The 17,100-nt window shown below is 40.6% G+C and overlaps 1 protein-coding gene across 2 annotated transcripts in view; it reads right to left on the bottom strand.

The window, feature by feature from the left end:
* The window catches only part of RGS17 (regulator of G protein signaling 17), a 72,990-nt gene extending 60,546 nt beyond the window's left edge, over positions 1-12,444 (bottom strand). For both annotated transcript variants that reach the window (XM_009907198.2, XM_054162701.1), the window contains exon 1: positions 12,257-12,444. The gene's annotated coding sequence lies outside the window, so the exon portion shown is untranslated. The remainder of the gene's footprint in view (positions 1-12,256) is intronic.
* Between the last annotated feature and the right edge of the window lie 4,656 nt (positions 12,445-17,100).

The raw sequence follows: 17,100 nt of genomic DNA, 5'->3' as shown, positions 1-17,100 counted from the left end.
TTGGGAGCACAACTGCCTGCTGATCAAATCAGACCTTTGGATATTGTTCAGCCACCATAGGTCTGGGTGCAGTCAAATTACGTTTCCTAGTAAGGTCCCTGTCCTGGGATGGGGATGAGTATTTTTCTCAGTGCATAGTCACAGGTAGGATAGTAAGTGGGATAAAAGAAATTGAATGCTTATTGTAGTTCAAACCTCTTCTTCAGTGTAAAGACAACTTTTTAGACGTATGAAATCCTCATAAAGCAGCATGGTCTGTCTCTGTTCAAGTCTACAAGTGGGCCAACAATACCTCATTCAGAACTGAACTCTAAGAATAACCACCAACCAATTCAGCCGAGTAGCCCAGATTCTTCATTTTCTTGACAAATATTTACTTTCTCTTGTGATTTGAGTTATACTTTGAAGGTGACTCCTGCAGCAACAAATCAAAGCAATGATATTTTAGTTTGTCATGAGCAATCTCCTGTAGGTGAACCAAAGCATTTGCATCAGTTGTTACTGCTGGAACCTTGCTCTTCTAGACAAATATCTAAGAGTCTACATGAATATTTTGTTTATTAATCTAGTCCTACAAAATACCCAGATGAGAAGCACTTATGAGTAACTTACAGAAGAATTTCCTGAAGAAGCCATTTTATCTGATAAGAGAAATTGTAATACTGAAGCTTTCTTGTATCCAGATCAACATGGAAATGTATTTTGGTGATTAAGAAAGGGGAAAAAAAAAAGACACATTTAGCTTCCCCTCAAGTTTATGCAGGTGACTTTTTTCTTACACGCGTGACCTCCTGTGTCTTGCTTCCACAATTCACAGCAAAGATTGCACTGCATCATAACACTGAAACTCACTGCTTCTAAGTTTTCTTTAGCTGTTGGCTGCACCTTGAATACTCTTTAGCAAGAGAGCTCCTTTACATAAATGAGAGTGAGAGAATGCTCATAGAATAAATCACGCAGCCTACAGCCTTCCTACTCCAGGAAACTCCACAAATGAAGCTATGAAGGGAAAGGGCTGGAAGACGGGCTCTCTGATTGGAAGGAGTGCTGCTGCCATGGCATTTGAGACCCTTTTGTACACAAGATACAAAGATTTTGCATTCTGAGGGTTCCCTCCATCTTCTGATGTCTGTTTGATCTAAAGAGTATTACTGGACAAAGTAATACTGGGGAGGAAGGTAAGCTTGTCAGGTAGATAAACGGAAGGGAGGAACAAGCTGCTTTTGAAAAAATGTGACTGGAAATGGGAAAAACATATTTAACAGGAGCTCTGGAACATCCTTTGAGTAAGAATAAATGTAAAAAAAAATCTTCCTGCTTTTAATAGTAACGTGATCCAGAAAAGGAAAGAAAGGTACTAACTGGCTGCTGGGAAAAGCAGAGATTGGGATGCAATTAGTCAGGGTGTTCCTCCAGCCTATGTTCCTATTTTCCAATGTTCCTATAACTACTACTAAGCCACCTGCTGGACTTGGCCATACTAATAAAAAGCAGTCTGATCCAGAATGCTGGTAAGCATACACCGCCAGCCTGGTTCGATGGCAGTTGATTTGCTTGGCACTTTGCTGGATACGTTCTGTACCTTAGAGGATAGGACTGTTGTACAATTTAAAAGTCTCTCACCTCCATAGCTTGCAGTTTAACACAGTTAAAATCTAAGTTGGGTTTAAAACACAAAATACTGGTTGAAGTGATTCCAGTACCTCACAGCATAGGGTGAAAAGTCAAGGTGTCTCTGGCATTCAGTTCCCACGCCCATATGATCTCACTGTCCAGCAGACCAGTTTCTACTTAGCAGAGCCTAAACAGAGCCATGCAATCACGTTTTAGATATGACTGATAACTAGCAGTTTGTGTAATAAGAGTTTCTGCCACACAAGCTATAAGAGACTAAATCTTGTCTCTCTTGATGTGAATCAACAAAGATAAAATCACCTTTGCTCCTTGCCCAGACAATAGCTGATGTGTATTGGGCAGATGCCACTGGATAATGACTCTCTGGAATGTGCATAGACAAGATCATCTCTACCTATCAGCTACCCCACAAAGGGAGGATGGTGCAAAGGACAATGGTTTCACCATCTGGACACATACCTGAAAAACTGTATAAAAGACCTGAGCAACTACTGGCTCAAGAGAAGGAAAAGACCTGGGCAATGCTGCACTGAAGAAAAAGGAAGAGAATACCAGGAGAGAAAAGGACAGACACATCACCATGTAGCCTGGAAGCAGCAGAGCAGGAGGAACACTCTCTCCATGTCCTAAGTTCCACTTGCTGCAACTCATGGAGCTGAAGAGGCTGCTCAGAGAAAGACTTGGACTTGGACTTGGACTTTGGGATCTCTCCCTCCCCTCCACCAGTGGAGGACAGCACAGCCAACAAGGCAGCACCCTTCCTCCAAAGATCCAAACCATCTTGGAGGGTGGGAGGTGGTAATACAATTCCTTTCCTCTTCTCTCTCCTTCTTCTTCTCTCTATTTTCTCCCTTTCTCTCTCTCTCCTTCTGATCTCCTTCTCCTTTATTCTGTTACTAAGTAGCCTCACTGTTGATATTTTGGCCTCATTTGTGCCCCTAATTTCATAACACGGGAATATTCAAAAGAACTGAGTCTCTTTCCCTCTCTGGACTGAGACTCAAGCCCATTCAAGTAAATGGAATTAATAGCAAATCAATTATTTGGAGTCTTAAAACCCCTAGGAACCTTAAACCAACTGAATTCCATCTACAGCTGGGTCTGCAATAAATTACATTTTTAGACAAGTTTAGTATTCTTACATTGAAGCTATTTTAAACTGTATTTACTTGAATTCAGAGACCTTTCCTTCCATCTTTAAAATGGATATGGAGTAACTTCTTTTCATTAATAAACAAACTACATTGCATTTACTTGGGTAATCAGCATACTTCAGGGTAAGTTTACTGAGGGAGTTGATTGGTAGTAACTTATGCCACAGCACAGAGAAGTGTTCTCTCACTGTGTTAAGCAGAAAACCATTAATTCAAAGTATCTTAGGCTAAATTACACAGAAATATATATAAGCATATATAAAGTATATGTTGATGTAGGCTGATATAGATTACAGTCTCTCTGATCAAGCCCAAGAATGCAGTGTAGTTAAAATTCAGAGTAATCTGGTGTTGTGAAAGGTGTGCTACACTCGTTACTAGAACTAGTCGTGAGTTGACTATTAGTACCTGTAATAACATTTTCTGGTGCATATAGCAACTGTGACTTTACAGAATCTTTTATTATTAAAAAGATCAAAACAAGACAAATGTGCTTGCTTGCCTTTTTTTTTTAAACTGAACTTGGAAATGATAGGGCAGATGTTATTTGACTGACTTTACTGTACTGGAGTTCTTTTATGAGTAATGGTTTAATGGATCAGAGAAATCCCATATTGTTTTAAAGAACTGATGAGCTGAGTGTCAGATAATATATGCAGAAGGCAGCATGTTACCTGCTATGTGCTTCCATTTTATCTTTCTGATTTTTTCTGTTTGTTAAGTCTTTTTTTTTTTTAACTGTGAGCCTTGAAAAATTTTGCCTTCTGCCTCCTATATTTAATTTTTGCATCTGCCACTATTTTACTGTGTGATCCTGTCATCACTTAATTGATAGGTATCTGTATTTCTTTTCTGTGAAACAGCACCACTGTTGTTTGGAAAGCAAGCTTTTAGAAAAGATTGCATGACAGGACAGTTATCTCAAAACTCTTACTAGGTCTAAACCCCAGAAATCAGGGAAGAAAGCAACAGCCTTTTCACAGTGTTCTATGCTTGTCCTCAGTGCTTACTCAATAGTCTAGATTTTCAAGATAATAATAACATGAAGATAGTCCCCTCCCTTTTCCTGGTTCGAACTTTCTGGGTTATCTATTTTCTTAAAAGTTCCTGAAATGTCACCTGCTTTACACACCACATGAAACCAGGTCACAGTATTTATCACACCATTATATGCCTGATCCAGAAAAATACTCAGTAGAAGTGAACTCACACAAGGTATATAATTTTCCTGTTATATCATGCACATTATGACATGGGCCACTCCTCTTTCCTAACCTTTATATTTTCTTGCTGAATATGCAATAAACACAAGAAGGGCTTGCATGAATATAGCAAAAACCATTCCAGATAGGATAGGATAGGATAGGATAGGATAGGATAGGATAGGATAGGATAGGATAGGATAGGATAGGATAGGATAGGATAGGATAGACCAGGTTGGAAGAGACCTTCAAGATCATCGCATCCAACCTATCATCCAACACTACCTAATCAACTAAACCATGCAACCAAGCACCCTATCAAGTCTCCTCCTGAACACCTCCAGTGATGGTGACTCCACCACCTCCCTGGGCAGCACATTCCAATGGACAATTACTCTCTCTTTGTAGAATTTCTTCCTAACATCCAGTCTGATCCTCCCCTGGCGCAGCTTGAGAGTGTGTCCTTTTGTTCTGGTGCTGGTTGCCTCAGAGGAGAGACCAGCCCCCGCCTGTCTACAACCTCCCTTCAGGTAGCTGTAGAGAGCAATAAGGTCTGCCCTGAGCCTCCTCTTCTCCAGACTAAGCAACCCCAGCTCCCTCAGCCTCTCTTCATAGGGCTTTTGCTCCAAACCCCTCACTAACTTAGTTGCCCTTCTCTGGACACGTTCCAGCAAGTCAACATCTTTCCTATGAGTTATGCTAAATACAAATTTTAAAACTACATGTAATTGGCATTATTAATTCTTTTTACTACTTACTAATTTGATGGCTAAAATTGATAGACATTTTGTCAATAGAAATACATTGATTTGTTAGTACACATGATATTGTGATTGTAAAATCAACATGATAAAAATCAACATGATAAACATTAAATGCATTAAAATCAGATAAATTGTGGTCTGAAACTAAAAACGAGGTATAATTATTAAGCAGATATGTTTCTAACTGGATCCTTCAGGAATATGCTCTTTTATACAACTTTAGAACCTTCCCTTCTGCCACGAGTGAAACAGCAGGAACCATAAAAACCACTAATGCTATTGTTTGTAGTAGGTGAATATCAAGGGAACAATATAAGCTAACAAGGACAGACCACTGACTTAAGATCTGGACCTACGGTTAAGTAAATCACAGCAAATATGGATTTACTTTGGTTGAATCTAAGCTGAAATCTTAGCGATGGGAAACCCATGTTACTTCTGTATTTGTCACTGACGCTGTTGAAACAACAGATGTGATGTATTTAGAAGGCCATTATTGATGAAATGAAGCAAGTTTAAGAGTTAAAGCAACAGTTGAAGGAGTATAGAACATACTTCATGGTAAATGTCCTCAGGAGCCATTTAGCTTAAAAACAGAAAAAAATCAGAAGTGGATTTCTCAGTTTCTGAATACAGATTGCAGAGGTAAAATAAGGTAATTTTCTTGCACAGGGCTCAGTGTTGCTTTAACTAGATTTTTCAAGTGTCCAACCTTTAATGGATTTCTCTGCCCTACATTGCAACTGGAAGTGCAGATGTAGGCTCTGAGACAGATAATTGATACAGGATGGTTCTTCTGCAGAAAGAGCTCAGGACAAATCCAATAAACAGATTTTTGTATAGTGAATCGTTGTATATTGAATCACTGATCAATGCCCAGTCCTACATACACTATCAGCTCAAAGATGCCACTTTCACAACTCCGTAATTTATGAAATTGCTGCATTCACTGGGTAAAGATATTCCTTCTATCTTTTTCAAGATCTCTGCTACATGAGTACTTAATTGATGTTTTTGTGGTAGCTCTATGCCTTGATTTCATATATCAAATAATCAGACATAGAAATTGAAAACATCATTGTCTATTCTGGTCAGGATGATGCTTACCATACAGCTGCTATTATCAGTGTTTTGGTTTTTTACATTGTGAGGGTCAGTAAATGTTTATAAAAATCTTTGAACACATATAATAACAGTTTTTAAATGCTACAAATGAAACTCTGGTTACCAAATTATCAAATATAACAGGCTGTATCAGTTAAATTATCAGACCATTGTATCACAGTATCACAGTTCATTAGAGGTTGGAAGGGACCTCCAAAGATCATCGGGTTCAACCACCCTGCCAAAGCAGGATCACTTAGGGTAGTCTGCACAGGAATGCATCCAGGTGGGTTTTGAAAGTCTCCAAAGAAGAAGACCCCACAACCTCTCTGGGCAGCCTGTTCCAGTGCTCCATCACCCTCACTGTAATGAAATTTCTCCTTATGTTGAGGTGAAATCTTCTATGTTCAAGCTTGAATATTACAAGACAACTGCATTCCAACAAACTAGTTTACACTTAAGCATCAAAAATAATTTGTGAATATATTTTTAAACCACTCTGATGAAAAATAACTTACACATCTCACTCCTCTATTCCCAAACTCATCTTGAAAGCTATGAAGTATCAGGAATAGTATTTTAGGACTTTGTAATTACTCAAGGTAATAAGACTTGGAAACAAAAGAACCTTTTGGACACTGAGCAATTAGGACCACACTTCCCACCTACATTCATTAATATAGAGCTACTTGTGAATTTATTGTATATGATGTTTATTACTCTCTGTTCTTGACTTTCCTATGATGCAAATAATTGAGAAAACAGCATCTATACCACCTAAAGGTCTGGAGCAATGTAAATATCAGATTGTTGCTGCCTGCAGTGCTTCCATAACAACATGAATTGGGTAGGAAATTCCTTACTTCAGAAAGTTGCTCTCATTACATAAATGATAAACAGTAACTATAGCATTTAAAATGTTCTTCTAAATTAGGCTTTTAGGAAATTAGTGTGTGTATCATGATATCAGCCAGCAGTACTGAGAGAAATGCAAGGACTTCCTGAAGCTCCATGTGCTGCTATGTGCCTAGCACACAGTCCCCCTGGAGTCCCCAAGGTTTTGAGTTCTCCCATTTGAAAGCTGCTTGAACTACGGTAGGCATAAAAGTTCTGTGCTAAGGATACTGTGACAGCCATCACCCATGATTCCTGTGGTTTAATTGCCTTATCTCATAGGATAATTTTACTATAACTGACATGAGTTGCTGATAAATTAAGACCTTGTTACAGAGTAGCACAGCACAGCAAAACACAACACAGCAAAACATAAGACAGAGAAACAGACCAAACCATATTCAGGCTCCTAAAATAGAGTAAGACCAAGTCTTGCTTAAACTTGTACTTGACAAAAAGGAGCAAGGTGGCATAATCAACTGACTTTTACAGCAGGAAGCTATGGCAGTCTTCCTTTAAAGGCAGCATTATTCTGGCATAATCTTTGCTAGTCTGTACATAGAGTTAAGGCTACATACAGTGGCCCAGATTGTGATCTCTCTCTCATATTTTAGCAATCACAGAGCTAGCATCACTGGAGAGAGCAGCCAGGCTGCTTTAAATGAAGCTGCTTTGGGTAGCAGAAGCTGCATAGCTGTGCTAATGCATCACTCACTCTAATTTACTCTCTCACTGAAGAAATGAGGCTAGATACGTAGTAATTCTGCTTGGACAAAGAAAGACTATGTAGCACAGATGTAGTGTTTAAGATATCTGTGCATCTTTAAGAAATGCATAATAACGATTTAAGACGTTATTAACAATTTATTTCTATTCCATCTCCCTACCTGAAATTCCTCACATACATTCTGTCTAGAAATTTACTGATTTCTAAGAACTTTGCGCTATTTGCTTACAAAGTGAATAATATATGAGAATTTCAATTGTATGGAAGGTAGGAAGCATTTCATCCATATTTTATAAACAAGGAACTCAAAGATAAATCTATCACTCAAAGCTTATATGAAGATATGATAGAATCAGTCTTAAATTGATTATTTTTGTTGTTGTTGTTTTCTTATTCAAGCCCGGATTCATTAATATACCAGAACAGCACAAATTATCCAAAGCGCACACATTATTTAAATCGCGTTTACATCTACTTTGCATCACTGGAGCTGTGCAGAGCAAATGAACCATGCCAGGAAATCAAGCCCCTACACTGGTCTGGAGAACCCACGTTTAGCGAAGTCCCAGGTTACATTGGAGCTGGACAGGAGAAGCAATGCAGAACCTGAGTTCATTTTTGTGCTTTAAGCATTCCCCTAGGTTCCTGCCACAGTCACACTGCATGGCTGCTTCCTTTGTGTACATCAGAGACAGCAGCAGTACCAAAGGAAACCTTTTGAGAGCAGATACCCGGCTTCGAGTTGAGACACAAAATCTTTGCAGAAAATATATCTCTGAATTGATTAACCTGCCAGTAGATTGGAGTGAAACAGGTATTCGGTGTTCTATCTCAGACCCACTGTAGCCATGACCTGCAAACATGCTGAGCTGAATGGCTGAGCTCCTTTGGAGGGTGCAGAAGGCCCCCAGGAGTCAGCAGCAAAGCTATTTACACAAGCCTCCTTACAGCCGCTATAGTTATAGCCATTAGCTATAACCATGAAAAGAAAAACTTAACTACAACCTAATCTATTAATTTGTTTTTATAACTAGGCACAAGCTTCTAATTAATCAACAGTATGGACATTTTTATTGTGTTATTTCTTTATTAAGACTACTTAGGACAAAGAACAGGTCAACAAAAATGTTAAATTTCTTGACAGATTTAGTTTTTAACTTTAGCTCATGAATTTTATGTTCTTAGAAAACTCATTCTGTATTCACAGAACATGCATTACACGTATGGTGAGGATATATTTTTCATTACAAAAGCTGAAGCTAAGACCTTGGTACAAGTGCACTATAAGTCCCTACCTGACGTAACAGAGACACGATCAGGAGAAAGCTAATGGAACTGTGATGAACTGTAAGAGTTACTACTTCTTCAGTTTGTATACTTCTAGCACATTCATAAGAATCTCTCTAAGTTTCATACTTAAAGGCATGTGTGTGAAATAGACAAGTAAGAAAGCTCTATTTAAAAGACACTAAAATTGTAAAATTTATTCAAGCTAATTTATCTTCTGAAAAGGAAATTGTATATACTGCTTATATGTATGCATACACACATTTATACCAGTTGTATGTCGAAAATCATTTTCACATTTAGTTGAGACTGGCTTAAGTCTGAGACTGGTTGACATCCATTCTATTCCATCAGCATAATGATGCCACTCAGTCTTTTCTTCTAGTCTTTTGGGAGATGAGGTTTACTGCACCTGAGATTCCCAGTATTTTATTTTTTGAAGGATTTCACAGCTCACATGGTTTTCTACCATTCTCCACTTGTTCACATGCTGTGGATTGTGTTGCTTCAAGTTGTGTCTGCTGCTGATTTAAAACTATGAGAACTTCTGGGTCTTTGGGTCTGGGTTCTGCTTTTGTAGTTCTCTGCTCTCTTATTTCCCAGATATTCTTGTGGGGAAATCACAGCAGGACGACCTGTGAGATCATGGAAGCACAATACTAGTGCTCCTCAAGCATGATTCGAAGTCAGCAGTATTCCTGGGGACAAGAACTTGTGTCACAGCTCCTTCCAAATCAGTCAGATTTTACTTTTGAAGCTATGCAAGTTGTTCAATATGCACATCCTTATAATGAATGTTTCAAAGAACAATTGGTAATTATGCTAATTCAAGTGCACAGAGTTTATAGATATATGTTCCTTGACATATAGCTTGCATTTTGTATTTAGTATTACTTCTCAAAAATGAAGAATTGCAGTGCAGGAATAAAACAGTCCATCTTATCTTCAGGTTGGCAGAAAACCGGATTAGGATAGGGAATTTTTCACCAAGCTGTCAGTCAGATTTTGATTCAAAACAATAGTGTAGAGAATTAATTTTCAACAGACAGCTTTTCAGTAGCCTTCTTAAAATGAGTTCATGGGTTCAGAGCAATTCTTCATGCACAATGTCCATGTTGTGTAAGAAGAAAAAGAATGACTGTTCTTATCTGTAGATTTCAACATAAAGACTGAGGGCTCAATAGGGCTTTACACCTCTAAGCAGAACTCTCAACTTAGTGACAGATAAAATGAAAGGACTTGATCTGCCAGCACTGTACCTGCTCTGATGTCAGAGGACACTCCTAGTACTTTCTACAGATACAGTACGCACTCCTTGTCACATATGACAGCACTGGATGAAATTAGCAGGCAGTAGGTTCATAGGAAACAAAAGGAAGTTCTTTTTCACACAAGTCATAATTAAATTGTGAGGCTCATTGCCACAGAATGTGGTTGGGACCAAAGTATAAACAGATTTTTTAAAAGGGGTAGAAAATTCAAAGGCTTATTAAATATGATGGGAGCAAACCCCTCTTCAAAAAATCCTTGTACTGTGGTTTTACTGGAACTTGAAAGGATATACCAGGAAAAGACCACTGTAAACCAACCTAGTTTCTTACATTTTTCTCCCTTCAGCATCTACTAATGACTACAGTCAGAGCCAGGATATTGGACTAGATGTCCAACTCACTGTAGCATTTTTTCTGATTGGATGTTTTAAAACAAATTATGTTCTTATTTTGGTGACTTAAAAGTATCTAGGACCCTGATGGAGAAAAGTGTTTAAATATCTAATGATTACATATTTTAGGGAAGTAGGTACTAGTGTGTATTGTAGCCTTTGCGTCAGGTCATAAATTTATTGGGTGGGGCACATGTATCTTTTATTAGGACTTTGATTATCCTGAGTATGAACTCAGATAAATATATATATATATTTGATAACAGTGATAACAGGGTGTAACAGTTTCTTTATAAAGGTTAAATAATTTGTTTGCCTAAATGGCTTGTGCCACAGGAAAATTCCCTAATGTTTTAGGTTAGGATGATACTAACACTCACTGATGTGAAAAAGAATTAACTTCTTTTATACAACTCCCCATGTTCATGATGCATGAATGTTACATTTGTAGAAAGTCATTTATCACCTGTTACCCATAATTAATAGTATTGTCAGACAATATGTAACTTACATTACCTAGCAGACTATTTGAGATTTCATCCATTTTGCAAAAGCATTTGGCTGCAAACCTATGACACATGTTGGTGAAAATCCAGATACAGAAATGAAGAAAGCAAACACCGAAATTCCTAATTTTTACCCCTGCCTGACAGTGCGGGTAGGGTTTCCTCCTAAATCAGCAAGAGGTAGCTATGAATTGTGCAATATAGTATTGACAGCTGAGCAAGCTAGGCAGCCTCAGATTTCTTAATCGCGGGCGGTTTCAGGAAAGGTACATTACAGCATCCCCGCAGCACCGGGAAGCGGCGGCAGCTGGTATTTCCCTGGACGCGGGGAAACCCTGCGCTGCTTGGGGCTGTGCCGGCGCTGCTCTACCCCATGCTACTCGGCACCGAGGCTGGGGCCAGACTGCGAGCAGTCCACGTCCCGCCGGCCGCGCCCGGCCACCTGCTCCTTCCGCCGCCCCACCGCTCCCGCTCGCATCCCACAGACATTTCCCGGGGAGGGGCGGGAAGGAGGCCGAAGCAGAGGGATGGCGCTGCCGCAGGGTACAGCGGGCGAGGGAGCCTGGGTGCCGCCCGGATTGGGGGCGGCCAGGAAAGGGGGCCGAGGGGCGGCAGGGATAGCAAAACAACTCTTGGTCTTAGAGCACAGACTGGTTTGTTCACCCTCACATTCCGCCGGCTCCTCGGATTAAAATAACAGCAATAATAGTAATTACAACACCTGCTCCGCCGCCAAAGCAGACCTGCGTTACAGAGAGAGGAAGGTCAAGAGGAAAGGCAGGAGGAGCGCTGCCTCATCTGCGAGCTGGTGCTTGTCACACTGCCAAGCCTATGCCCCCGGCTTCCCCGGGGGTGGCCCGGTCCCTCCCCCTTCCCGGGCTGGGCAGCATCGCCGGCCGTGGCGGATACTCCGCGGCATCGCCCGACGGAGCCTCGGTACTCCATCCACAAACCAGCGGGGGAGGGCGCGGGCAGAACCCGGCGGCATCTCTCCCAACCCCTTTGTACACCGCGGGCAGGGATACACACACACACCCCCTCCACTTTGCAGCTTCGGCGCCGCAGCCGCCCGTTGTTACACACACACACTGACACGGACACTGACACACAGCCGGTCCTCCCGGTGAATGCATCTTCTGTGGCACTCCACCGCCCTCCATCCATCCTCCCTCTCGCTGGCCTGCCTCCCTCCTCCTCTTCCTCCCCCCATTTGGTTGGTGTTTTGGGATTCGGCCACCACCAGTCTATGCATCAGTATAAAGCAGACATTTTGATACCGTGTAACCGTGTTCAGGTTTAAATAAAAGCAGAGAGCCTTACCCACTCCCGCCCGGCTGCGTGCAGTTAGCTCTGAGCGATCCCGAGAAGGGCTGGCGTGGCTCGTCTCTAACGGAGCGGGTCTGCTGCCATCCGCCCAACTTCAGCACCCAGCCGGCACGCAGAGGGAGACGGCGGCAGGAAGGCGGGCGGGCAGGCGGGCTGACAGGCAGGCAGGGAGAGAGGGAGGCAGGGAGGGACGGAGGGAAGGAGGAGCGCGGACGGCGAAGAGGGAGGGAGGGAGGGAGGAAGGGTGCGAGGAGCGGCGGGGAGGCAGGGAGCCTCCGCACATGCGCTCTGCCACGGGCGGTGGATCCCGGCGGCAGCGGGAGTTTCCGCGCTTGTCGTCGGCGGGTGAGTCACGGCCCGCTACGGCGCTCGCCCGCCTGCAGCGGGGGTGCTCGTCTGGGCTCCCACGGCAGCCATGGCTTCCCGCGCGGCGGTGTCTCGGGAGGCTGTGGGAGTGTCGGGGAACCCGGGCCAGGGTCGGGGCAGGGGTCCACCGGGCGGCAGAGCGCCAGCGTTGGAGCTTGTGGCCTGGCAGCGTGCTACGGCTGCAGCGGTGTAAGGCGGTGGTAAAAAGTGAAAGGCTAGAAGTGCAGGCTCCGGCTTGGTTTTATTCTTGTCCCCATATCGGTATATCTAATAATAATAATAAAATATCAGGTGTATAATCCACTCCGACTCTTCATTCCCCTCACATAGCTGAGAGAGAGGCAGGGATTTAGCAGCTGAGTAACTTTTTGATGCTGGGCACACAAAGCATGATGGCTAAATAAAGAACCAGTGTGGATCTTGTGGTTGCGGCTGTGACAATCAAGATCGAGATGTTCTGATAATGTGAATCTTGAATGATGGATGGGTCTTGCCAGTTTGTGTCAGCTTTACAAACTAATTTCAAAATTTTGACTCAATAGGTAACTATTTAGCTTCCCTACCATACCTTAAAAATCTGAAGTTTGGTGTGTCTCAAGGCAACAGCACTGAAAAAATAGGTATATGGTATCTGGATCATGTCAAATCGTGCCACAAAACCAGAAAGATTGCTATCTCAAAGGAGAACACATCACTGCACTTATCACTCCACTGAAACCATCCAGCAAGACAATACAAAAAGACACAAAGCTGGACTAAGGTGGTACCGATGCCTTGCCAACAGTCTGTATTGTCTTTGCAAAACTCTGCCAGACAACTGCATATGCCATCGAAATCCCAAAGGGGAATGCTACAAAAGCTGCAGCCAAAACTGCACGTATGTTAGTGGGGCTGAAATTAAAAGAGTTGGAAGCAGTCCTGAAGGGCTGACTTGCATGAGAGCTGCACAGGAACATCAACATTATCTTTGCTTCCATGAATCTATATTCAAAGCATAACTAGTTTAACAAAATGGCAGTAGCTGTAATTACTGGCTATGTGGCATACTTTTTGACTTCTGGGATGAAAGCTTCAAATTCTGAATCCTAAGGACCGGAGTTAGTGATAACCTCATTTAAAGTGGCTCCTCACAAAAACGTCACTTGTTTTCTGATCTTCATCCTCATGGAGAAGTCCGAGAACTTGTTGCTGAGAAGTTGTAGCTCTTCTTGATGCCAAAGGTTGTTGACTAACTGAAGACACTTGGATCACTGATTTCATATCATTTTCTGTCCTGGTATTGGTCTCCTCTTGGTCTCTGCGTTTTATAGTTGCACATACACCTTTTCACTTTTTCCCCAGCGGCACTCCCCTCTGCTCCTTGTATCTTAACAAACTTCTCTTAGATTGTTCAGCTATTTTAAAATAATTAAGAGCAATTGATACTTAGCCTGATCTTTAAGCTTTTGTTTAAATCATCAAGAAGAGCTTGAAGGTCTGATTTTTTTTTTGTTGTTAACTATCCCAAGTATCCTAACAAAAATGCTGCTTACATGTAGAGTCTTGCCCCAGACAACCAGACCATTTTTAGCTACCTACCTAAATAAAGATGTAGGTGTAGTTCCAAGTTAAACATCTGAGTACATAGCAATTTGGAAATCTTCATGGTAATTTAACTTACATTCTCTTTCTTTAGAAATAATGCTCAAAAGAGCAGTTAAAAGGATAAAATATATTTATGAAGTGTTAACAGTGGGGTTTTTTGTAATTACAATGCCTAAAATATTGCTTGGATATTTTTTCATACAGCTTTAAAGAGCATCAGTTCTATTCTAAGGCCTCAATTCAGAAAAGCTTCCATGTTTAGGAAATAGTCTCAAGACATGTTTAACTTTAAGCCCGTATGTGTGACCTACACTGACTATATACTGCAAACAGTAGGCCTTCAGTACCTGCTTAATATTGGGTAGGTAGTTTTACTCTCAGGAGCTGTGACACTAATCAAAGCAAGTATCTTCTCCTAATGATTTAGTAGGTATGTGGAAAGTAAATGCAGGTGTTCAACCTAAAAGATAGAATGAGTAATGGGTAGGAATAAAAAGAAATACTTATATTCAGGGTCAAAAATACTAATGAAGATAACATTTTGGAAGCTTTGCTTAAAATGTTTAGAGGTATAAAAACTTCATCTTTTTATTACTCTTAATATTTCCTGCAGCTCTGAACAAGTGCAGCCATTCCTATTTACTGTAGTTTCTTGCACTGAAGCCTTTCCTTGTTTTTGAACTGTTTATAAATCCACTTCCTTTCAATAGATGTTCGGCAGCTCTGTTCTGACCACTGCCTGATCCTTGTGCCTGTTTTAGAGCCCTGCAACTGCATTCAGTGACTTTTTCTTTCAGGCTTTTGTGTCTTCTCTCCCTGGTTCATGTGTCTTGTTCCATGCTTCTTTGCATTTCTTAACCCAGTTTCCTTACTACCATGCATTCACTGTCTTTTTATTAAAATCTTTTGTCTTGTTTTTTCAAATGAATTGTCACTAACTTTTGAGAAAAGGGAAATGAATGGAGCAATGCTTTATAAAAGGGCTTGTGAAAATCTAGAACACCATGTACATGAGAAGGCTTTCTGGTATAAGAAGTCCATATAAATATCATAAAATAATTTTATTTTTACTTTGTGATCTTTAATGTCTGGATTCCTAGTGACTTGAATGTACATCAAGTTAGGCTAGTTATTTTCCACTACTACATAATTATTAGTTGACTATAATTTGAGTCAATTTTATTTTTTACCTGTAGAATACATGATGTTTAAAATTTGGCATGGTCAGGAACTCTTCAGGATTGCATTCAGTTAATAGCAGTCCCTGCTGATCTTCAAAACAAAACAAATTACAAGGATCTCATTAAAATAAATCAATAGCCTGAGAATTCAAACTGATCAGAAAGTTGTAATCTCCTATCATGTCCTCAGTATTGCTTCAAAGTGATAAAAACTGAAATGTTTAAAATGTGTCTAAGCCACTGATCATACATATATATTTCTCTGCAAGAAGCATTATTCCAACAATGTGAAGGTGCTTACCATTTCAGCACCAGCTAAGCAATGGGTTAGAAAAATGTGCTGCAGTTACAGTGATTACTGCGTATTTATAGTCTGCTTCATGAAAAAATCTGCTTTGAATTTTTCTTAGCTGTGTCCATGCAATGGTCTTTTACAGCCATGGCTGTAAAAGTCTTGAAATGTCTAATACCATTTGACAATCTTAGGAAGTTTTAAATGAATTGAATAGACTTTTCTACATGACTATACAGAAAACCATGAAAATGTAAAATAAACCACTATACCCCCAGCCTCACTCTTCTTCTGGCACAAAGCAAGTAAGTTGAAGAAGTGATCATCTTCAGTTGGCTATTGGGATGGAGAGCTGGCTTGCAAAAGTGATTAGAACAACATTTCAGTGTTACAGAGACTTATTTCTGCATCAGCAAAAAGAATTGAACAAACACAGCCTGTCTGTGAGAGTCCAGTTTCAGATTTCCTCAAGAACATTTATAATGTCTTGTTTATATGCAGAAACAAAGACTTCAGAAGTCACCTTATTAAAGACTGCTCTTTGCAGATGGCAGTGCATTTGTAGCTCACTCAGAGCAAGACCCAGAGATAATGACATCTTGTTTTGCAGCTGTTTCTGTTAACTTTGGCCAAGTAATCAGTATTTCAAAGGCTGGTATTATGCACCAACTGCCACCAAAAGTCTGTTGATTCAAATGAGAAGAAAAATGTCACTGGCACTAAACTGACAAGACCAGACTGAGCTATAGCTCTGGTGCTTTAGATAGTTCCCTTTGGGAATGAGCTAACATGGTAGTCTCCTGGTCCTAGCTCAGTAATCAGCTGGTATTATCATTTTACCATTTCACCAAATATATTCTTCTGTGTTGAGCTAGACAAAGATTCTTAGCATTATTCCTAGAGCTAAATATATTTTATCCTCTGCCTCTAGCAGCTACAGTGAATAAATTTTAAATGGTTTTATTGCACAGAAGTGGAAGATGGGGACTTCAGTAATCAGGTGATCGGAGTACTCCGCAGTGAAACACTTCTGGTCGTTAAGTGAAAGTGAACAGAAGGGAACAGTAGATGTTAAGTATTTTTTTAAGACCAGCAGTAATGAAGTCCACTTACACATTCCAAGAAATGGCATTTAGATGGCAAGAAGTATGCAGTAGTGCATAAAAATCCCCAACAACACAACGGTGGCTGTAAGAGTTTACACTGTGGAAGTTCAAAGAGGTATGATTAGACTTAAAATCCCCAAGCATTTGAAACCAGAGAATATGAGTGAATGCAAGTCCACGTCTTAAAACAGCCAAACACTTCAAATGGAGAATTTTACCTAAACATGGAAAAAGGCAGATGTACTGGAATAAAACTGGGCCTTTTATTTCATGGAATAGTTTGAGTACTATCTATTCTGTATTATAAAT

Source organism: Dryobates pubescens, chromosome 6 (assembly GCF_014839835.1).
Source record: "Dryobates pubescens isolate bDryPub1 chromosome 6, bDryPub1.pri, whole genome shotgun sequence".
In the NCBI taxonomy this organism is placed as follows: domain Eukaryota; kingdom Metazoa; phylum Chordata; class Aves; order Piciformes; family Picidae; genus Dryobates; species Dryobates pubescens.
Note: the sequence above shows the minus strand (reverse complement) of the source record. Positions and strands in the feature narration are given on the sequence as shown.